A 24,238-nucleotide genomic window follows, 5' to 3' on the forward strand; every position below is an offset into this window, starting at 1 on the left:
TTATTTAGTGCTCTCTGAACTCCATACAGGTGGGTTAGCCAACTACGACCCGTAACTAAGACTCTGGCTGTTAAGGATTGTTTTAAAGCGCGGTTTAATCGCTCCACGACAGAATTTCCCTCGGGATGAAATGGAGACGAGTACTGGAGCTGGACTCCCAACGAAGCCATGGTGTCCCTGAATGCCCTTGAGGCAAAAGCAGGGCCCTGGTCCGAATGGAATGCTGCAACTACATATATACCGACAAAGACTCGCAAATCTTTAATAACAGTCTGAGCATCAGCCGAGTGCTGTGGCCACACCCACACAAATCTGAAGCAAGAATCTACAGCAACAAGTATATATTTGTATGCACTATTCGGTGTTAGTGGACCGCAATGATCCAAGTACACACATTGTAATGGTCTGTTGGATATTAAGAGGGATGTCTGCGGCGGGCGCTTAGCTGTTGAAACTTTAATTTGTTGACAGATGTCACAACAAAGGACATACTGCTTAGTCTCTTTATAGAGACCAGGCCACCAGTAACGGGCCTGCAATAGCGAAATTGTAGCTGCCACGCCAGCATGTGCAAATACCACTACCTCAGGCGCTGCTTTAATCAATTGTGGTCTTACATTTTTATTGGGGATGTTGTGTACGCCTACGCCAGGAATTTTAACTTCAGCATTCAGCATACTTCCCATAAAGTATTGATATTTATTTGGAACTCTTTTTGGATAAGGCGTGCCATCAACCATAGCTTTTATGGCAGCCATAATCTCTATGTCTGGTTTGGAACTTGAACGAGTCACTGCAGCTACAGTGGCAACTGCCACTGCCGACTTTGCGGCTTCATCAGCCAAAGTATTTCCAGCAATGTGTATTCCAACGCGCTGGTGTCCAAGTGTATGTACAACATGGACTTTGGGTAGCGTCTCTTTCAGGTCTGCTACCTTCCCCCACAGTAGTCTGTGTTTTATGGTGTTGCCTTTTGAATCTCTGAACCGATTCATGCACCAATAATGTCGGTATTCGTTAAAAGACTGGACGCAATAATACAAATCACAAACAATCAGTATGAACTGCGTCGGATCTGTATGTTCTAGTGCCATTAGTAGAGCTTTTAGCTCAGCCAATTGTGCTGTACAATCCCTTAAGGTCTGCGTATAGGTATGTTGGGGACAGAATTTCTCCCCCACCATATAGCTGCTTACTACCGCACATGCAGCAGAATATTGGTGTTTTGTTCCAATCGCTGGTTGCGCAGAGCCATCGGTGTACATGACTACTTGATATTGATCAATAGGCAACGTGTCAGCGGGAACTGGATATTCAACTTCATATTGCAGAAATTCCTGAGTTTATAACTTTGGGTCAAAACTGTAGTCTACATCAGTGGCTGTTAAAGACGTAGCCCATTGTATCCATCGCGGGTGAAGTTCTTTTGCGTTCGGAACGCTAGCTTTTGTAACAGCCTCGAAGGCCGGAATAGGAGAAACAACAATAATGCGTTTCCCCTGGGCAAGATGTCTTTCTTTAATAACAGCCATCTGTACAGCAGTGAGAATTTTCTCTGTGGGTGCAAATCGTTGTTCAGCAGCAGAATACAAGTGTGACTTGTATCCAATCGGGACTGTCTCACCCTCATTAAATGTGACATAAGTAAACCCAATGGCCCCAGCTATCACCCTGATGACCAAATGCGTCTTATTGTCCTGTGTATGTAAATGTTTCGCTGCTAGCATATCTGCTTGTAATTCCCGAAGAGTATGTGTATGCTCAATTGTCCAGAATTTGCTTGAAAAATCAGGACGTATTAATTCATATAAAGGTTTTATGGGTGTAGCATAATCAAGAATGTATGTTCTGCCAAAATTTAGAAAACCCAACAATGATTGGAGTTTCTTAATCGTATTTGGTGGTTGCAATTGTGCACACTTTTCTAAGAATTGTGGAACTAGGCTCTTACCTTCATTCGACAGCTCATACCCCAGGAATATGACGCTGAGGAAGGCAATTTTCGATTTTTTTAAGTTAAATTTGTAGCCGATCTTGGCAAACCCTACAACAATGCGGGCTATCCATCTTAAATGTTGTAGCAACTCGTCATCCGTGAGATATATATCATCCACATATGGCAACACTTCAGGGTCTAACTCATGTAAAATAGCAGTCACACGAGCTGCAAACAGTCCTGGGCTGTCCTTATATCCTTGAGGCAAACAAGAGAATTTTTTCTGGGAGCCTAGCTCGCTAAAGCTCGTTAAATCTCGGCTTTCAGGTGCTATATTCTGGCAGAAGAATCCATTCGAGATATCCAAATTCGTTTTATATTTTTTCCGCACAATGTTGCTCATTAGTGCAGCGCTATGTGAATTTTGTATAGCATATGTACCTGTATGTCCGTTCAAATGTCTGTAGCCTAAGACTATTCTATATGAATGGTCCGGTTTAGCTACAGGGAATAAGGGATTATTCATCGGTGAGACACAGGGTTCAATTACCCCCTGGTATTCTAATTGTGTAAGTATTTCCCTCACCGGTGCCCTTGCTTCATGTTTTTTGGGATACTGCGGTTGTGGCTGAGGTTCACTTTTAATCGGAATGACATGATATGGAGAATCCCTATCCCACCCTAACTGATTTCTATATAACGCAGGTGCCTGTGCGAGAGCCCATTTTATAGAATAGGACTCAGCGAGTTCCTCTGGAACAAGGGGCGAGAAGGAAGGTTTAATAATCTCCTCCACAGCTGGGCAGGTGCAGACAAAATCAGGCGGCCAATCTTGTTCGGCCAGCAAGATGTGATATATCTTAATTACACGATCCCAAAAGATTGTGTGTATAGTGCGTTCAATGTCTCCTTCCAATTGTAAAGTCACTGTATACACCCTATCGGGTTCGGAGACACGCAATCTGCTGTTTCTACTTGTATGAAGTCATCAGTCGCTTTCACCTCCAGATGCTCTAGAAGATTCCGGCGAACTATTGTGACCTCTGCCGCGCTGTCTAGCACTGTCAAAAATTATATATATAAACGACAGGAAGGGACAATTATGATTCTAAGTTTAAAGAACAGTACTTGATTCTGTTACTTTTAAATTAATTTCTTTCTTGCATTTATATCTAGCACTTTGAAAAAAAGGAAGCCATGATTGTTCAATACATAAATAAATAAACACCACACCAAATGTACACCCACATAATTAAAACAGACACAATAGACGGTACATTACTCACATTACTGACATATAGTTAGGGTTTAACAATCAAAAACCCACACGGTGAATCATGCCCTACAAGTTTTAGTCAGTGGTCACTATTGTGTCAATACACTTGTGATCCACTTGAACTAGCTAAGGCAATGGGCTTTAAGTACACTTAAATGTCCAAAACGCTGTGTGTTTCTTTTCTCACAGACGTTATATAGTGCACTTCAAGTCTTTGAATTATAGTCCATTGTTTAACAAGCCCACACACTTGCTAGAAAGGAAGTCAACGCGTTTCGGCCTTCTGATTTAAGGCCTCATCAGGACTGGAAAGGGCAATGTCAACTCTAAAAGAACAATACAAAAACTATTTTAACTAAATATACCATACCAATCACATAGAAAACAAAATGGGTGATGTCAGTGTTTAACAGAATAAAAAAGGTAGCTTATAATCCATTAATTCATTATTTTCCTTAAAAAATACCACGAGAGCTCTCAAAGAAATACACAATTTCTATCAATATTACTATTTCCCTAGCTGATACAAAATGTCTAACCGTATTTCCTAATATATCTATTAGTGATTGCATTACAAGTTCTTTATCAACCAGCGAGATATCCCTGAGCTGTAGGTAGAAGAGAAAAATACTAACTTCAAACTTCTAGTGTTTTTTTTCCCAGATACTCAGCTTATTAGGCACTGCTAATGGCACCTATATAAAAGCTATTGGCCTGGAGTAAGTCTTTGAGTGTGTGTTCCTCATTTATTGCCTGTGTGTGTACAACAAATGTTTAACACTACCCTCTGATAAGCCTACTGCTCGACCACACTACCACAAAATAGAGAATTAGAATTATCTAATTTTGCCACTATCTTACTTCTAAGGGGAACCCTTGGACTCTGTGCACACTATTTCTCACTTTGATATAGTATATACAGAGCCAACTGCCTACAACAAGTGCAAGAGGCTAGAGGGCAATTCATTGCCGGGAAAAGACAGCTGCGATATCTACGATTGGAATACCGTATGTTATACCTGGCAAGGTTACGAGTGATGGTGTATGGCAAGCCGCTGCTCTTCACAGACCAATAAAACCTTGCCCAATTCCTGAAGCGACGGTTGGCTGAGGGGAGGGGGCACGACACAGTGGACACCAACTCACGGGATGTCTGTGACCGGAATGTGCGCACCTGTAGATGTGACTGGGATAGAGGTCCTGTGTATGCTGGAAAAGGGGGGCAGGGGGCTGGAGACAAGGCACCAGAAATTAACACAAGTGGGGAGTGGAATGTCTTAGTGGAGCGCTGGTGATCGGCGGTAGAGTTCAATAGTATACTGTAAAACAGATGTTAAGGGGCTTTCGGGTGTACGCTTTAGGTATTCAGTCATTTGACCGTTACAATATAATAGGTGGCTGGCACTAAAGAGTTCATAAGCACAGTTGGGCAACATCCACCCGAGCGTCTGGACCACTTGTCGGTCTAAGAGAGGGTCATTTCGACCCCTGGAGGTGGGGGGTGGGATGTAAAGTTACAGACAGGCGGGTTGGGGTAATGCCTGCTGTGGGTAGGCAGTGGATGCAGAGGGAGTTGTGTGTTCTAAAACTGGGTACTGCAGTAAAGCGATTGCAGACTCACATAGGCAGAATGGCAGACACAGGATTATACGCACTTCATAGCTAATGGTGAGTAGTGGTTCAGCACCAGATACAAGCAAAGGCCTGAATACACTACGCATGGTCACGTGGAATGTGATGGGCTTAAACAATGCTAGAAAAGTTTTGAGGGGGTGGCCTACTTACAGCGACACAGGGTGGATCCGGCCCTCCTACAAGAAACCCACTTGCTTCTGGGCACCCTTATGCTTACCCATAGGAGGATACAGGGGCAAATACTGGCCTTGGATTTTACATCCCATTCTCGGGGGTTGCTGATTTGGGCGTCCAGATCCTCCCCTCTGGTCTCTGCCTCCAGGAGATTGAAACAGACCCTAACAGCAGGTATAATGTGGCGCGCTGCGGCAGTGGAGCTGTCACGTTCCTCCTAGTTGGGATCTATAGACTTAACTTCGACAACCCCCAATTTTATTATGACCTAGAAGCCAGGGCAGGCACCTGTGGGGGGTGAGGGGGACTCCCACAGATTTGGTGTGGAGACTTTAATTGCACACTAGACCCGTTACTAGACAGATCGGGAGGTACATATAGAAAACTGGGTTTAGCGGCCAGATCGTTGACCGGGGTTGCGGCAGAGCTGGGGCTGGTCGACATACGGAGATGCAGACACCAGACTGAGGAGGTTATAATCCACTACTCGGCAGAACATAACTTATATACATTAATTGACCTCTGGCTGGTCTCTAAAAGCATGCTGGGTGCCTTGCAGGTGGAGGCCCCCTGGCCCAGAACATACTCAGATCATTTCCCGGTCCCGTTGACGATGGCCCGAGACCCAGGCTGATTCCCCTGTTTACATGGCGATTCCCCCCACAATCGCTCTTGGATTCGATATTTCAGGATGCGCTAGCTACTGCCATAAAAGATTTCTTTCAGATTAACATTGGTTCAGTAGATAGTATATGCACTGTGTGGGAGGCATTTAAAGTGTACATACAAGGCATAACTATAGCAAAGCATGCTGGGGTTCTGCGATCGATTCGTGGGCGTCTAGACTCTCTGGAAAAAGAGCTTGCCCAATTAGAGCAGGAGCACCTACACACGTCTGACAGCCAGATCTTGGGTTACATGCGTGCCAAACTGGTGGAATTTCAAGACACAGCACTCACTGAGGTCCAACATATAGGGAAATACGCAACAGCCCGCCTATATGGGGAGGGTGAGAGACCGGGGGCGGTGTTGGCGAACACGATACGTCCCAACAGAGAGAAAGACATGATCACGGCAGTGCAGGCCGAGGATGGCGGCGAACTCACAGATCCAGAACAAATAGCAAACAGGTTCCACGAATATTATGAGGCTCTCTATACTTCCAAGATTGCCTCAGACCCGGAGGCTTTGTTGGATTATCTGTTACACGTAGAATTGCCATGGCTGACAGCAGCAGACAGAGAGTCTCTTATGGCGCCCCTGACCCTAGATGAGATGAGCAAGGCTCTGTGGGGATACGGCAGAGGGGAAGGCTCCGGGACCTGACGGGTTAATGGTGAGGTTCTACAAGAGTTTTAAGGACATACTGTTCCCACACCTGGGGGCAGTGTTCGCAGAGATGGTGGAGGTTGGTACTATGCCACCCTCGATGCAGGAGGCGATGCTAATTACACTGCTGAAGCCAGGTAAGCCCCCAACACAGTGCTTGTCCTACCATCCATTATCATTGATAAATGTTGATATTAAAATTTATGCTAAAGTTCTGGCGGACTGACTCGCCATACTCTTACCGAAACTGGTCAAACCAGAGCAATCAGGGTTTATTCCAGGCCGCAGTCTTACTGCTAACCTCCGCATGTTGTGTGGGGCTACACAGAATGTGAATCCAGAGAAGAAAGCGGTGTCTGTTTTCTTGGATGTGGAGAAGGCCTTTGATTCGGTGGAGTGGCATTTTATGACGGCGGTACTATGGCGGATGGGAAATGTTTTTTTTAAATTGGTGATGACATTGTATGGGTAGCCGCTGGGCAGGCTCTGAGTTAATGGCATGATTTCGGACGCCTTCCATATAACGAGGGGTACTAGACAGGGGTGTCCGTTGTCGCCCCTGCTGTATGCTATAGTTGTGGAGCCCCTGGCATGTGCACTGCAGGAGTATCATAGTTATCAAGGCCTTCATTTTCAGGATTATAATTAGGTGATCTCTACTTATGCGGACGGCACCTTGCTATATATCCCAGACCCACACTGTAATGTAACACTGATCTTGAGAGAGAGAATAAAATACGGCGCCCTTTCAGGCCTACGGATTAACCGGGGCAAGTCCATAATCGTCCCCCTGACACCAGCCATGATGCCAGTGAATATGGATTTCCCCCTTAAGTGGGAAACAGGGTCGGTTCGATATCTGGGCAATCGTGTCCATACAAATCCTAAGATAGTAATGGCAGGCAACTATGAGGTTGCGATTAAAACACTGATGAGAGACGTTGTGAGATGGGTCAGGCTGCTATTGTCGTTGGTGGGTCGAATAGCCCTCATGAAAATGGTAGTGCTCCCAAGATTTCTGTTCCTTTTTCAGAATATCCCCATGTTGCTGCCAAAGGCATTTTTTACAACGTTGAGGGCTCTGTGTATTCGGTTAGCCTGGGCAGGAAAGCAGCCGAGAGTCAAATGGCAGACCCTGAGATGGGTGGGCTTAACACGCCGGATCTGGAGTTGTATTACAGAGTCGCCCATGCAATGTTTGTCCACACATGGATACATGGCTCCCAAGATTTGCCATTCTTAAAAATAGAGCGGAGCTGGCAGCCCCAGATCCTTTACCGAGCAGAATTTTTCACTCCCCGTCTCGAAGATATGGGGAATTTGCATTCTTGAACACTACCACACAGGCTTGGCATAACCTGATGTGCCGGCAAGGGCTCACACTCCTATATTCCCCACAAGTGCCACTGAAGTGGTGTGTGTGGTACGCGTTGTGGTGTGATAAAAGTATGGTAGAGGCTATGCATAGGCTGAATATTAAATTTTTTCGAGAGGGGGGCATGAATACATGGGATATGGCGGCAGAACGGACAGATGGGACGGCTCAGCTTCTGCAATACCAGTATTATCGAGCCAGGCATGTAATGGGTGCACTTTGGGGAGAGTACATTCGGGAGCCACCTGACCGGACATACAACCCCTAGCTATGATACTAACAGATGCGCAACCCCGGTGTTTAGTATCTAAACTCTATGCACATGTACAAAAGGAACGTATGCATAAGCTGACAAAAGCTAGAATTGAGTGGAGAGGGATTTGGGGCTCCAGTTAATGGATGAATAGTGGCAATACTGCTGCTCGATGACTCGCGTGGTCTCTCTAAATGGTAGGCACCGTTTTATACCCTTTAAATACAGCAATAGAGTATATTACACACCCCTCAAACTCTATAGATATGGGTTACGTACGGAGGTCAATTGTCCTAGATGTGGGGAGGGCCAAGCGGGCTTCCTCCATATGGCATGGTCCTGCTCAGGCATTCAGCGATTTTGGGGACAAATATTCATGGCACTAGCAGGCATAGGGGGACATCAGTTGGACCGTGACCCGCTTGGGGAGCTGCTTGACTGGGACAGAGGAGCACCAAAGTCGATTCGGCGAGTGATAGCTATTGGGCTGCTGCTGGCTAAGCGTTGCATAGCAATGCGCTGGGATCGGGGTCTGGTGCCGACGATAGAAGAGTGGCATAGGTATACTGTGACACGCAAACTGACACATACTATGAACTGGCGCCCCCAACCAGCAGACCTGCGCCTTACTGGGAAGTTTATAACAAATATCTGATTGTCAAAGAAACGGGTGAACCGGGGGGAGAGGGGCCGATGAAGGGGAGGATTAATAACCCCTAAACGCATGCTGTTGCAGCTGAATGGTCCTTGGTAGCCTATGCATGGATACGATATACTGTTTGCCAGGAGGGGAGGGGGCGGGAGGAGAATGGTGAGAGCCCACGTTACTTGGAACTGTCAAGTTGTTATATCCACTACCAAATGAAGTGCACACTATAGAATGAAACATTCAACTGCGTTTGCTATGTTAAAGATACGATGGTGTAATCGCTTACTGTATTAACTTGTGTGGAAAAACATAAATAAAAAAATAAAAAACAAATTTTAAAAAACTGCAAGTTAGTGGGAACTTTTTGGCAATTTCAATGGGACATTTACTTCAGTAGATGACAGTGGCCACCACATCATGTTTCAGTAATGTATTTATTAAAAGTGAGTGTTTAAACATGAACTGAGACGCGCTCCTGCCCCTGCTGCCATATCGATGCTATTGGTAAAGCGAGGCTACTCAGGGATCACGTGTACCCTTTATGTGCGCTAGATTCTTATACTTTCAGCAAACACAAGAGTTTTTTGTACAGCAGCAAGTCTGAACTCAGATATTTGAAGGTGCACCTATATGTGAGAATGAAGTATTTGCCTAGGATCACACAACTAGAGACCAGTTTACGGGTCAAGAACACTTCAGTTATGGTCAAGTTAGTCGATCTGCAGGTCTAGTGACATTTTTATGATTTTGAGAGGCCTGAAACCTATTTAGTTTTATAAAAAGACACTCACCCACTAGAACAAAAAGTGGCTTGCTTAATCCTCGGGTCCTCCCCCAATACACCTAACGCGTATCTGGGGGCTCTTTTTCTACGCGATTGGACGTTAAAATTGCCTGCAGCTTTTCCTAATGAATTTGGTAAAATACTTTTATTCAGAACCCTCTAGCCGGGCTAAACACATAAAAAGATGTCCTCCTGGTAAATGATGTACCCCAACATCTAAGGTTGGCATGTTTCAGCTAATGTAATCGCAAGAAAAAGTCGTTTGGCTTTCTTCATGACTGAGTTAGATAAGATCTGTAAATAGTTTATCTCTGCCCAACACTATTTGTGTACGCTAAATCGCCATGACAATTTCACATGCTCGGTACAGTGCACGGCAATACAAACCATATCAGACAACTTCTCGAATTATTGCATCTGAAACAATTGGCAAAAGAAATATCATTTACCAATTTGTCACGGTATCTTGTTGAAAGAAAATCACGCACCATCTCTGCTCGCAGAACTAGAGGTGTAAGTGTTCGTGCAGCTCACATGACTCACAGGTACTCGCTGCCCATGACAGTCAGATCTGTACCTTGTCAGAGAGAACATTTTTTTTAACCTTTTATATAAATTCCTGGACCATGTTATGTCTTCCATAATAGTTTTCTCTCTCAGAAAGACAGCCAATTGCAGACTTTGAGGTGTCATGTTCATCCTGTTACTAACCTCAAATTGTCTTCTTTTGTTGTTTGTAACATACTTGATCCGTGAACTGGTCTCTAATTGTGTGATCCTAGGCAAATAGGTTAGAGTCACCTTTTTCTTAGTTCTCATATATGATTGCACCTTCAAATATGTGAGCTCAGCATTTCTGCAGTACAAAAAAACGTATTTTGTTTGATTAAGTAGACTAAAGGTTGCTGCACACACACCCATGACGCCTAGCCCACATAACCTGGGACTTCTTTTAGTTTACTGACAACATTGCCATCAGGGCAGGAGTGTTTCTCAGTTTGTTTAAACACTCAGTTTTAATAAATATATAACTAAACCATGATGTGGTAACATTGTCATCTACACACAGTAACTTTCCAAGAAATGTGCAAAACGCTCTTCACTAACCTGCAGCTTTACTAATAAAACTATATAGTTTATTAACAATCTGTGAAAATTGGGATTCGGAAAACATATCCTTTGCACATCAACATTGTGAGAAAGTAGCCTCTTTCTAGCCTTGTTACCCCCACTTTTGGCCTGTTTGTGAGTGTATGTCAGGGTGTTTTCAATGTCTCACTGGGATCCTGCTAGCCAGGGCCCAGTGCTCATAGTGAAAACCCTATGTTTTCAGTGTGTTTGTTATGTGTCACTGGGACCCTGCTAGCCAGGACCCCAGTGCTCATAAGTTTGGGGCCTATATGTATGTGTTCCCTGTGTGATGCCTAACTGTCTCACTGAGGCTCTGCTAACCAGAACCTCAGTGGTTATGCTCTCTCTGCTTTCTAAATTGTCACTAACAGGCTAGTGACCAATTTCACCAATTCACATTGGCATATTGGAACATCCTTATAATTCCCTAGTATATGGTACTGAGGTACCCAGGGTATTGGGGTTCCAGGAGATCCCTATGAGCTGCAGCATTTCTTTTGCCACCCATAGGGAGCTCTGACAATTCTTACACAGCCCTGCCACTGCAGCCTGAGTGAAATAACGTCCACGTTTCACAGTCACAGCCATTTACCACTGCACTTAAGTAACTTATAAGTCACCTATATGTCTAACCTTTACCTGGTGAAGGTTGGGTGCTAAGTTACTCAGTGTGTGGGCACCCTGGCACTAGCCAAGGTGCCCCCACATCGTTCAGGGCAAATTCCCCGGACTTTGTGAGTGCGGGGACACCATTTCACGCGTGCACTATACATAGGTCACTACCTATGTATAGCGTCACAATGGTAACTCCGAACATGGCCATGTAACATGTCTAAGATCATGGAATTGTCACCCCAATGCCATTCTGGCATTGGGGAGACAATTCTATGATCCCCCGAGTCTCTAGCACAGACCCGGGTACTGCCAAACTGCCTTTCCCGGGGTTTCACTGCAGCTGCTGCTGCTGCCAACCCCTCAGACAGGTTTCTGCCCCCCTGGGGTCCAGCCAGGCTTGGCCCAGGAAGGCAGAACAAAGGACTTCCTCAGAGAGAGGGTGTTACACCCTCTCCCTTTGGAAAAAGGTGTCAGGGCTGGGGAGGAGTAGCCTCCCCCAGCCTCTGGAAATGCTTTGATGGGCATAGATGGTGCCCATCTCTGCATAAGCCAGTCTACACCGGTTCAGGGATCCCCCAGCCCTGCTCTGGCGCAAAACTGGACAAAGGAAAGGGGAGTGACCACTCCCCTGACCTGCACCTCCCAAGGGAGGTGCCCAGAGCTCCTCCAGTGTGCTCCAGACCTCTGCCATCTTGGAAACAGAGGTGTTGCTGGCACACTGGACTGCTCTGAGTGGCCAGTGCCATCAGGTGACGTCAGATACTCCTTCTGATAGGCTCTTACCTGTGTTACTAGCCTATCCTCCTTCCTAGGTAGCCATACCTCCTTTTCTGGCTATTTAGGGTCTCTGCTTTGGGGAATTCTTGAGATACCGAATGCAAGAGCTCACCAGAGTTCGTCTGCATCTCTCTCTTCACATTCTGCCAAAGGATCGACCGCTGACTGCTCAGGACGCCTGCAAAACCGCAACAAAGTAGCAAAGACAACTACTGCAACCTTGTATCGCTTCTCCTGCCGCCTTCTCGACTGTTTCCAGGTGGTGCATGCTCTGGGGGTAGCCTGCCTCCTCTCTGCACCAGGAGCTCTGAAGAACTCTCCCGTAGGACGACGGAATCTTCCCCCTGCAACCGCAGGCAACAAAAGACTGCATCACCGGTCCTCTGGGTCCCCTCTCAGCACGACGAGCGTGGTCCCTGGAACTCAGCAACTCTGTCCAAGTGACTCCCACAGTCCAGTGACTCTTCAGTCCAAGTTTGGTGGAGGTAAGTCCTTGCCTCCCCACGCTAGACTGCATTGCTGGGTACTGCGTGATTTGCAGCTGCTCCGGCTCCTGTGCACTCCTCCAGGATTTCCTTTGTGCACAGCCAAGCCTGGGTCCCCGACACTCTAACCTGCAGTGCACAATCTTCTGAGTTGTCCTCCGGCGTCGTGGGACTCCCTTTTCTGACTTCGGGTGGACTCCGGTTCACTCCTCTTCCAAGTGCCTGTTCCGGTACTTTTGCGGGTGCTGCCTGCTTCTGTGAGGGCTCCCTGACTTGCTGGGCGCCCCCTCTGTCTCCTCATCCAAGTGGCGACATCCTGGTCCCTCCTGGGCCACATCAACATCTAAAAACCCTAACCGCGACCCTTGCAGCTAGCAAGACTTGTTTGCGGTCTTTCTGCGTGGGAACACCTCTGCAAGCTTCTTCATGACGTGGGACATCCATCCTCCAAAGGGGAAGTTTCTAGCCCTCTTCGTTCTTGCAGAATCCACAGCTTCTACCATCCGGTGGCAGCTTCTTTGCACCCTCAGCTGGCATCTCCTGGGCATCTGCCCACTCTCGACATTGTCGCGACTCTTGGACTTGGTCCCCTTGTTTCACAGGTACTCAGGTCTGTAAATCCACTGTTGTTGCTTTACTGGTGTTGGTCTTCCTTGCAGAAACCCCCTATCACGACTTCTGTGGTCTCTGGGGGTTATAGGTGCACTTTACACCTACTTTTCAGGGTCTTGGGGTGGGCTATTTTTCTAACCCTCACTGTTTTCTTACAGTCCCAGCGACCCTCTACAAGCTCACATAGGTTTGGGGTCCATTTGTGGTTCGCATTCCACTTTTGGAGTATATGGTTTGTGTTGCCCCTATACCTATGTGCTCCTATTGCAATCTACTGTAACTTTTCATTGCTTGCATTACTTCCTTTTGCTATTATTGCATATTTTTAGTATTGTGTACATATATCTTGTGTATATTTGGCATCCTCATACAGAGGGTACTCACTGAGATACTTTTGGCATATTGTCATAAAAATAAAGTACCTTTATTTTTAGTACTTCTGTGTATTTTGTTTTCTTATGATATTGTGCATGTGACACCAGTGGTATAGTAGGAGCTTTGCATGTCTCCTAGTTCAGCCTAAGCTGCTCTGTTATAGCTACCTTCTATCAGCCTAAGCTGCTAGAAGCACCTCTTCTACACTAATAAGAGATAACTGGACCTGGTACAGAGTGTAAGTACCCTTGGTACCCACTGCAAGCCAGGCCAGCCTCCTACAAACATGTAAAGTATTCTGATTTTGTTTCATCGTATTAAAATATTTTGTCATCACACAGAAATATAAAAAAGAGCTTTCACAACTACTGAAATATATTTTGAAATGTTTGCACGGTTGACTTATTCATTTAAATGTTGTGTTTTAGGAAAAACCTGACACCCTATTTCCTTTTATTTTACATTCTAAGCAGCGGGTCACACAGTTCACCTTAGAAAGTCCTGGAACTCTGCAGTCAGAAGGAAAATTAATTGTAAGAAAAACTGACTTTTGACTCGTCTGAGAACACAGAGCAAATGTGACATAAGAACAAGATTTAAAGGCATCTTTTATTGCCTCTCCACTTTTCAACTGAACAGAACACCCGGTTAATGTAAACTCGCCATAAGGGACGAGTAAGTACTAAAAATAGCTCGACCGGATCAAATAAGACACGCCTATGTGAGTGGTCGAGTGGATTTTTCGAGCCCCGTGCTTTGCTCGGGCTTCCTTGACCTTGCACTGCTTATGGTCAGGCGGCTTATAACCATGAACTGGAAGGCTCCTGCCTTGCCAGGTGTACACCATTGGCACCCAGGGACCCTTAACCACTTCTGTGCCTTGGACGAGATGATCTCGTCCAAGGCTACAGTTCCCCTGTGCCTTGGACGAGATCCTCTTGTCCATGGCACAGGGGAACTTGGGGGCGCGCTAGCGCGCCCCCCGTGCACCCCCCCCTCCCCCCCCCATGTCGGGGATGGAAGGGGAAGACCTTCCCCTTCCACCCCCGACCCCCCCCCACCCCCCCCTGTGACGTCAGCGCGCGTGCGCGCGCTGATTAGTCACAGGTGGCCTCCCTCGTCGCGCTGGAAGCTCTGCTTCCAGCGCGATTGAAAAAGAAATGCAAAAGCATTTCTCTTTCAATCACTTGGGAGGCCCGGAGGGGCTTCAAAGGGAAGGAAAAGTATTTCCTTCCCTTTGAAGTCTCTCCGAGGGTTTCAAAAGCCGGATTGCTTGCAATCCGGCTTTTGAAACCCCACTAGACACCAGGGATTTTTTTTTTTTATTGTTATTGACAAAAGGGAGCGACCCCTTGGGCAAGGGTCGCTCCCAGGGGGGGCATATTTTCGGGAAGGCCTTTTCTGCCCCCAGGGGGGGCAGAAACCTCTAGGCACCAGGGACCATTTTTCTTTTTTTTTTTTTTTTATGTTTCATTTTTTTTTTTTTTGGTGGGGAGCGACCCCTTAGGCAAGGGTCGCTCCCCTTGGGGGATAATTATATTTTGGCCATTTCTGCCCCCCTTGGGGGCAGATTGGCCTATTTTGATGAGGCCAATCTGGCCCCAAGGGGGGTAGAAACCACTAGACACCAGGGAGTTTTTTCTTTGCGTGAATTTCACGCAAAGGGAGCGACCCCTTAGGCAAGGGTCGCTCCCTGGGGGGGAGGGCAATTTATTTTAGGCCATTTCTGCCCCCCCTGGGGGCAGATCGCCTATTATTAGGCCGATCTGCCCCCAGGGGGGGGCAGAAACCTCTAGGCGCCAGGGCAACATTTTTTTGTGTGTTTTTTTTTTTTGTTGTTTCTTTTTTTAGAGATGGGGAGCGACCCATCAGGCAAGGGTCGCTCCCCTGGGGGGCAAATTTATTTTAGACCATTTCTGCCCCCCCTCGGGGCAGATCGGCCTTTTATTAGGCCGAACTGCCCCCAGGGGGGGCAGAACCCTCAGGGCACCAGGGCAAATTTTTTTGTTGTGTTTTTTTTTTGTTTGTTTGTTTTTTTCGAGATGGGGAGCGACCCATCAGGCAAGGGTCGCTCCCCTGGGGGGCAAATTGTATTTAGACCATTTCTGCCCCCCTGGGGGCAGATTGGCCAATTTTAGGTCAATCTGCCCCCAAGGGGGCAGAAACCACTAGTCACCGGGGATATGTTTTTTGGCGCCAATGTCACGCAGGGGGAGCGACCCCGTAGGCAAGGGTCGCTCCGGGGGGGGGGGGGTGGAAAATTTATTTTAGGTCATTTCTGCCCCCCCGGGGGGCAGATCGGCCTAGTATTAGGCCGAACTGCCCCCAGGGGGGGCAGAACCCTCTAGGCACCAGGGCAAATTTTTTTGTTGTGTTTTTTTTTTTGTTTGTTTGTTTTTTTCGAGATGGGGAGCGACCCATCAGGCAAGGGTCGCTCCCCTGGGGGGCAAATTGTATTTAGGCCATTTCTGCCCCCCTTGGGGGCAGATTGGCCGATTTTAGGTCAATCTGCCCCCAAGGGGGCAGAAACCACTAGGCACCTGGGATTTGTTTTTTGGCGCCAATGTCACGCAGGGGGAGCGACCCCGTAGGCAAGGGTCGCTCCCGGGGGGGGGAAATTTATTTTAGGGCATTTCTGCCCCCCCCCCCTCCCGGGGCCGGCTGAGCTAGAGGCCAAACTCCACAGGTAGGCACTTTGCAAAAAACACCTCTGTTTTCTGTGAAAAAATATGTTCTGTCCACGTTGTGTTTTGGGCCATTTCCTTTCGTGGGCGCTAGGCCTACCCACAGAAGTGAGGTACCATTTTTATTGAGAGACTTAGGGGAACGCTGGGTGGAAGGAAATATGTGGCTCCTCTCAGATTCCAGAACTTTCTGCCACTGAAATGTGAGGAACATGTGTTTTTTTAGCCACATTTTGAGGTTTGCAAAGGATTCTGGGTAACAGAACCTGGTCCGAGCCCCGCAAGTCACCACTCCTTGGATTCCCCTAGCTCTCTAGTTTTCAGAAATGCACAGGTTTGGTAGGTTTCCCTAGGTGCCGGCTGAGCTACAGGCCAAAATCCACAGGTAGGCACTGTTTTCTTTCAAAAAATGGGATGTGTCCACGTTGCATTTTGGGGTGTTTCCTGTCGCAGGCGCTAGGCCTACCCACGCAAGTGAGGTATCATTTTTATCGGGAGACTTGGGGGAACGCTGGGTGGAAGGAAATTTGTGGCTCCTCTCCGATTCCAGAACTTTCTGCCACAGAAATGTGAGGAACATGTGTTTTTTGAGCCAAATTTTGAGGTTTGCAAAGGATTCTGGGTAAGAGAACCTGGTCCGAGCCCCGCAAGTCACCCCATCTTGGATTCCCCTAGGTCTCTAGTTTTCAGAAATGCACAGGTTTGGTAGGTTTCCCTAGGTGCCGGCTGAGCTAGAGGCCAAAATCTACAGGTAGGCACTTAGCAAAAAACACCTCTGTTTTCTTCCAAAATTTTGGATGTGTCCACGTTGCGCTTTGGGGTGTTTCCTGTCGCTGGCGCTAGGGCTACCCACGCAAGTGAGGTATCATTTTTATCGGGAGACTTGGGGGAACGCTGGGTGGAAGGAAATTTGTGGCTCCTCTCAGATTCCAGAACTTTCTGCCACAGAAATGTGAGGAACATGTGTTTTTTGAGCCACATTTTGAGGTTTGCAAAGGATTCTGGGTAACAGAACCTGGTCCGAGCCCCGCAAGTCACCCCTCCTTGGATTCCACTAGGTTTTTAGTTTTCAGAAATGCACAGGTTTGGTAGGTTTCCCAAGGTGCCGGCTGAGCTAGAGGCCAAAATCTACAGGTAGGCACTTCGCAAAAAACACCTCTGTTTTCTTCCATAATTTTGGATGTGTCCACGTTGCGCTTTGGGGTGTTTCCTGTCGCTGGCGCTAGGCCTACCCACGCAAGTGAGGTATCATTTTTATCGGGAGACTTGGGGGAACGCTGGGTGGAAGGAAATTTGTGGCTCCTCTCAGATTCCAGAACTTTCTGCCACAGAAATGTGAGGAACATGTGTTTTTTTAGCCAAATTTTGAGGTTTGCAAAGGATTCTGGGTAACAGAACCTGGTCCGAGCCCCGCAAGTCACCCCATCTTGGATTCCCCTAGGTCTCTAGTTTTCAGAAATGCACAGGTTTGGTAGGTTCCCCTAGGTGCCGGCTGAGCTAGAGGCCAAAATCTACAGGTAGGCACTTCGCAAAAAACACCTCTGTTTTCTTCCAAAATTTTGGACGTGTCCACGTTGCGCTTTGGGGTGTTTTCTGTCGCCGGCGCTAGGCCTACCCACGCAAGTGAGGTATCATTTTTATCGGGAGACTTGGGGGAACGCTGGGTGGAAGGAAATTTGTGGCTCCTCTCAGATTCCAGAACTTTCTGCCACAGAAATGTGAGGAACATGTGTTTATTTACCCACATTTTGAGGTTTGCAAAGGATTCTGGGTAACAGAACCTGGTCCGAGCCCCGCAAGTCACCCCATCTTGGATTCCCCTAGGTCTCTAGTTTTCAGAAATGCACAGGTTTGGTAGGTTTCCCTAGGTGCCGGCTGAGCTAGAGGCCAAAATCTACAGGTAGGCACTTCGCAAAAAACACCTCTGTTTTCTTCCAAAATTTTGGACGTGTCCACGTTGCGCTTTGGGGTGTTTCCTGTCGCCGGCGCTAGGCCTACCCACGTAAGTGAGGTTTCATTTTTATCGGGAGACTTGGGGGAACGCTGGGTGGAAGGAAATTTGTGGCTCCTCTCAGATTCCAGAACTTTCTGCCACAGAAATGTGAGGAACATGTGTTTTTTTAGCCAAATTTTGAGGTTTGCAAAGGATTCTGGGTAACAGAACCTGGTCCGAGCCCCGCAAGTCACCCCTCCTTGGATTCCCCTAGGTCTCTAGTTTTCAGAAATGCACAGGTTTGGTAGGTTTCCCTAGGTGCCGGCTGAGCTAGAGGCCAAAATCTACAGGTAGGCACTTCGCAAAAAACACCTCTGTTTTCTTCCAAAATTTTGGATGTGTCCACGTTGCGCTTTGGGGCGTTTCCTGTCGCGGGCGCTAGGCCTACCCACGCAAGTGAGGTATCATTTTTATCGGGAGACTTGGGGGAACGCTGGGTGGAAGGAAATTTGTGGCTCCTCTCAGATTCCAGAACTTTCTGCCACAGAAATGTGAGGAACATGTGTATTTTTAGCCAAATTTTGAGGTTTGCAATGGATTCTGGGTAACAGAACCTGGTCCGAGCCCCGCAAGTTACCCCATCTTGGATTCCCCTAGGTCTCTAGTTTTCAGAAATGCACAGGTTTGGTAGGTTTCCCTAGGTGCCGGCTGAGCTAGAGGCCAAAATCTACAGGTAGGCACTTCGCAAAAAACACCTCTGTTTTCTTCCAAAATTTTGGACGCGTCCACGTTGCGCTTTGGGGTGTTTCCTGTCGCCGGCGCTAGGTCTACCCACGCAAGTGAGGTATCATTTTTATCGGGAGACTTGGGGGAACGCTGGGTGGAAGGAAATGTGTGGCTCCTCTCAGATTCCAGAACTTTCTGCCACAGAAATGTGAGGAACATGTGTTTATTTACCCACATTTTGAGGTTTGCAAAGGATTCTGGGTAACAGAACCTGGTCCGAGCCCCGCAAGTCACCCCATCTTGGATTCCCCTAGGTCTCTAGTTTTCAGAAATGCACAGGTTTGGTAGGTTTCCCTAGGTGCCGGCTGAGCTAGAGGCCAAAATCTACAGGTAGGCACTTCGCAAAAAACACCTCTGTTTTCTTCCAAAAATTTGGATATGTCCACGTTGCGCTTTGGGGTGTTTCCTGTCGCGGGCGCTAGGCCTACCCACACAAGTGAGGTATCATTTTTATCGGGAGACTTGGGGGAACATAGATTAGCAAAACAAGTGTTATTGCCCCTTGTCTTTCTCTACATTTTTTCCTTCCAAATATAGGAGAGTGTGTAAAAAAGACATCTATTTGAGAAATGCCCTGTAATTCACATGCTAGTTTGGTCACCCCGGAATTCAGATATGTGCAAATAACCACTGCTCCTCAACACCTTATCTTGTGCCCTTTTTGGAAATACAAAGGTTTTCTTGATAGCAATTTTTTACTCTTTATATTTCAGCAAATGAATTGCTGTATACCCGGTATAGAATGAAAACGCACGTCAGGGTGCAGCTCATTTATTGGCTCTGGGTTCCTTGGGTTCTTGATGAACCTACAAGCCCTATATATCCCCGCAACCAGAGGAGTCCAGCAGACGTAACGGTATATTGCTTTCGATAATCTGACATTGCAGGGAAAAGTTACAGAGTAAAACGTAGAGAAACATTTATGTTTTTTTCACCTCAATTTCAATATTTTTCTTTTTCAGTTGTTATTTTCTGTAGGAAACCCTTGTAGGATCTACACAAATGACCCCTTGCTGAATTCAGAATTTTGTCTACTTTTCAGAAATGTTTAGGTTTCTGGGATCCAGCATTGGTTTCATGCCCATTTCTGTCACTGACTGGAAGGAGGCTGAAAGCACAAAAAATTTCAAAAATGGGGTATGTCCCAGTAAAATGCCAAAATTGTGTTGAAAAATTGGGTTTTCTGATTCAAGTCTGCCTGTTCCTGAAAGCTGGGAAGCTGCTGAGTTTAGCACCGCAAACCCTTTGTTGATGGCATTTTCAGGGGAAAAATCACAAGCCTTCTTCTGCAGCCACTTTTTCCAATTTTTTGGAAAAAAACGAATTTGTCACTGTATTTTGGCCAATTTCTTGGCCTCCTTCAAGGGAACCCACAAAGTCTGGGTACCTCTAGAATCCCTAGGATGTTGGAAAAAAAGGACGCAAATTTGGCTTGGTTAGCTTATGTGGACAAAAAGTTATGAGGGCCTAAGCGCGAACTGCCCCAAATAGGCAAAAAAAAGGCCTGGCACAGGAGGGGGAAAAGGCCTGGCAGCGAAGGGGTTAAGGAGGATGAGGCCGAGGCTGCAGTTCTTGGACGCAAGGAAGTGCAAGGCCTGCAAAGGGTGCCCATAGCAACTGAGTGGGAACATCTGTAGAAACTGCAAGATTTCGACATAGACCCGACACTTCCCACCACACCTTTGTGCCACCCCTGAGATGTTTGCCTGTGTCTTGTTGCGTTGATTGTACTTCTCTTCATGTTTTCAGCATGTACTAAAACTCAATATAAATGGTTAAACAAAATCATTCAGTCCATGTTTGCAGGTCGACAATCTATAGCTCCAGCGCTGTTCTTTCTCAAACAGTATTGTCTATGGATTTGTGACATTGTTATTCAACTGCTCTAATATTATCCACTTTAGGTCACCCATCATATGTCTTGTGGATATATAAGGTTCTGCTATTCTTGTTGTGATTTTCTTACAACATACATTACTACGGTGGTTGCAAATTCTAGTTTTCACTTTGTGGACCATCATACCTGTGTGCCGAAGGCCAAACGGACACGTTATCAAATAGATTACTTGTTTAGAGTTGCAATTTGTGTGTTTCCTAATCTGCCATAACATAGGTAAGCCCAAGTTTACTGTTTTTGTAGGGGATGTCAAATGACAGACTCTACAGTATGCACAGGGATGATATTCAGTCACTGCAGGGAGACTTAATTGCTTATGTAAGGTGTTATCTACAACCATTGTTTTCTCGGTCTGTGATGAACCAAGGTGTCCTTTAAGCTCCTAGCTCATCTCTGTGAGAACAAGGGATATCTTGTGTTCAGGATGTGCCAGTTCCTCTTAATGATTGTTTTAAACATGTTAAATGTTGTTACACAAACCATTGTGTCCTCCTCTTAAGCATCTTTATAAGATTACAAATCACTGAGGGACAGTCAGTATCCAGGTGGTGACTGGAACAAAACTATTTTGCTTAACTTGGCAGCACAGGTGATGCCCAAGATTAGTCTACAAATTAGCATGATTCCTGAATCTGCCATAGGTTTCCCTAGAATGGGAGCAATGACTGCATCCTTAAGAGATGATGCAATCTCCTCATTGGCCAGTGAGCTGCTCCCCAGGTCGGTCCTTATCAGCACAAGTGCAGGTAGATCCAGAATGAAAACGTTGGATTGTTTACATCCCATGACAAGGATGACTGGAAGTATTCCAGGGCTCAAAAAATCTACTCGATCGCTCGCTATGGCGAGTTTTATTTTATGAGGCCGAGCTATTTTTAGACTCCACTGTACCCTTCTGGTTAGTGGACAGAGAACAGGTGTTCTGTTCATTCAGAAATTAAATTAGCAATTAAGATGCCTTTAAATCTTATTCTTGTCACATTTGCTCTGTGTCCAGAGACAGAGGTCAAAAGTCAATTTGTATTTTTGCAATACAAATACCTTTCCTTGTGACTGCAGAGTTCCAGGATTTTCTAAGGTGAACTGTCTGACCTATGTGAAATGAAAGGGTTTTGGTATCAGGTTTTTCTTAACAGACAACATTTATATAACTAAGTCAACTTTACAAACATTTCAAAATATATTAGTAGCTGTGAAAGACCATTTTTTCTACTTCTGTGTGATGAAACATATATTTTAATAGAATGGAAAAAGAAATCAGAACACTTCAATCAATCAATCAGTTATTTGTTAAGCGCGCTACTCACTCTGTATCGTCTCAAGGCCCGGTGATGCCTTACTTGGTGATGTGCAAATGATAAATGTTTTCTGAAACTCAATTTTCACAGACTTTTGTTAATACACTGCATAGTTTTATCAGTAAATCTGCAAGTTAGTGGGAAGGTTTTTGGACATTTACTGTCTGTAAATGACAGTGCACTACGACATCATGCTTTAGTCATATATTTAATAAAAGTGAGTGTTTAAACATAAACTGAGAAACACTCCAGCCGTGATGGCAAAGCTATTAATAAACTAAGAGGCAAGTCATGCATTGATCACGTGTACCCTATATGTGGGCTAGATTTATTATACGTGGAGCAAATGTTTAGTGTATTTAATCACACAAAAGAGGATTTGTTTTACAGCAGAAATGCTGAACTCACATATTCGAAGGTGCACTCATATGGGAGAACGAAGAAAAAGGCGACGGTAAAATACAATATTTGCCTAGGATTTTCCAAGGCCTGTATTCTTTAATCAGTCTACTACGTGCACCTTTATCCCCTTTCGTGAACGCACAACAGGCTACTCAGTCGGAGGGAAGAGGTCTAGTTCAACATCGTTCTACGGCTCTGCCTGGCAAGTTCATTAGTCGGAGGCCGACAAGATCCCAGTCATTGGATATGGTGAGGCTACTTTTCTTTGTTATGGACAAAGTTAGGGAATCAGGAGCCATTGAGACTTTGGAGTTTAGTAATTCAGAATACTGTCCGGGTGAGCGGAGGGTCTGGAATATCACTTAGTGTTTCATCCCTTAATGTTTGATAAAGGACTCCAGCTCTACACTGGTCAGGTTCTACCTTGAGAATGGAGGACTGATGTTGTATGGGGGCTTCTGTCCTTTGCTTGACAAAATGTCTAAGGAGACATTGATTAGGTCGTGCTCTGACCATGATAAATGGTTAAGGCCAGAGAGCTTGAGTTCTGCCTCATTACACAGACTTAACTACATAGTTTGGGTTTTGATAAAATATTACTCAAAGTGTCACACATAAAACAATGAACCTCGTTCATAGCTACATTCAAACCATGCAAATGTCACACATAACCAAACTGGAAACTTTTGATTTCATAAAATGCTTTTTGTTGACACTGTTCTGCATCGACAAAAAGTGTGGGGGGGATCTTGTTTGCCTAAGCACCACAGCATCTGCAAAAACAAGCCACCAGAGAGTGGTGATATAAATGAACGCATGAGTCAATACACAGCAGGATGTTCACTTTCTTAACTTTTAACTTACTGGTCCTACGTGGCAGATGCCAATCTTGGAACGATAAATCAGGAAATATATTCAAAAAGAGGCTTTAAAAAAAAAAAAAAAAAATAAGAACACACAGGTCCTCCACAAAAGATAAAAAACATACATTTTTAAAATAATGGTGGGCGAGCAACAGAAAAGCGGGTGGGGCTGAGCCAACTCCAGGGTTGGGGTCGGTGAGTGGGTGCAGTGAGTAAAAGAAAGCCAGGGTGGAGAAGCTTGAGCCTGGTGGGGAGATTTAAAAATAAAATTAAAGCCAGACAGGGAGGGGTGGGTTAGTGGCACGGGGAAGCTACACACAAAGCAGCACTTAAACAGACCTGTCATGTTGAAAAGAACATTCACTCTGAGAATGGGGTGTGGCTAGGAGGGGCAGGGCTTTGTGCACAAACTACTCGAAAGGCCTGCTTGCCTCCATCCCCAGTCCCCATTGACCTCCTCCCCCTTCCCAAAAAAGCTGAAAACAAAAGGCTGCTGCTGATGTCCTCAGGTGTTTTTACACCCATTAAAGGACACTGGCTGCTTGCAGCCTCAAAAAACGACCTGTGGTTTCCAGCTCGTCTTGCCTGCCACTGAGTGTTATCGGCTCCGCACTGGGTGACCGTCTGAAGGGAGCCGCTATGGTGTGACCCACAGTGGCACAGTGTGAGTTGCAAGGTCTGCATAAGGGAGAAAGCAAGAAAACACATGCACTTCCATTAAGTGCTGAAATAAAAAGAAAAAAAGAAGTTCCCTGAATGAAAGCAGTTGAAGGATACTAATCATCCCATCAAAAGGATGGTAAAGAAAACTCTGCTCCAGGTTAGGGACAAACACAAAAAGAGGAAAGGAATCCATTGAATAACAAGCCGCAAATAAGATTGACAAGACAGTCCACCAATGACAAGCAATGGGTTGACATTGGTATTTGCATTGTCCATATAAGGTATTCAACAAAAGACAGCCAAAAG

General features: G+C 46.0%; 1 protein-coding gene across 3 annotated transcripts in view; it reads right to left on the reverse strand.

Annotated features, from left to right (window-relative positions):
• Positions 1–24,238, reverse strand: part of LOC138246115 (trichohyalin-like) — a 156,459-nt gene that overhangs the window by 109,155 nt on the left and 23,066 nt on the right. The window lies entirely within an intron of this gene.

The sequence above is a fragment of the Pleurodeles waltl genome, chromosome 1_1 (genome assembly GCF_031143425.1).
Source record: "Pleurodeles waltl isolate 20211129_DDA chromosome 1_1, aPleWal1.hap1.20221129, whole genome shotgun sequence".
Taxonomy (NCBI): Eukaryota; Metazoa; Chordata; class Amphibia; order Caudata; family Salamandridae; genus Pleurodeles; species Pleurodeles waltl.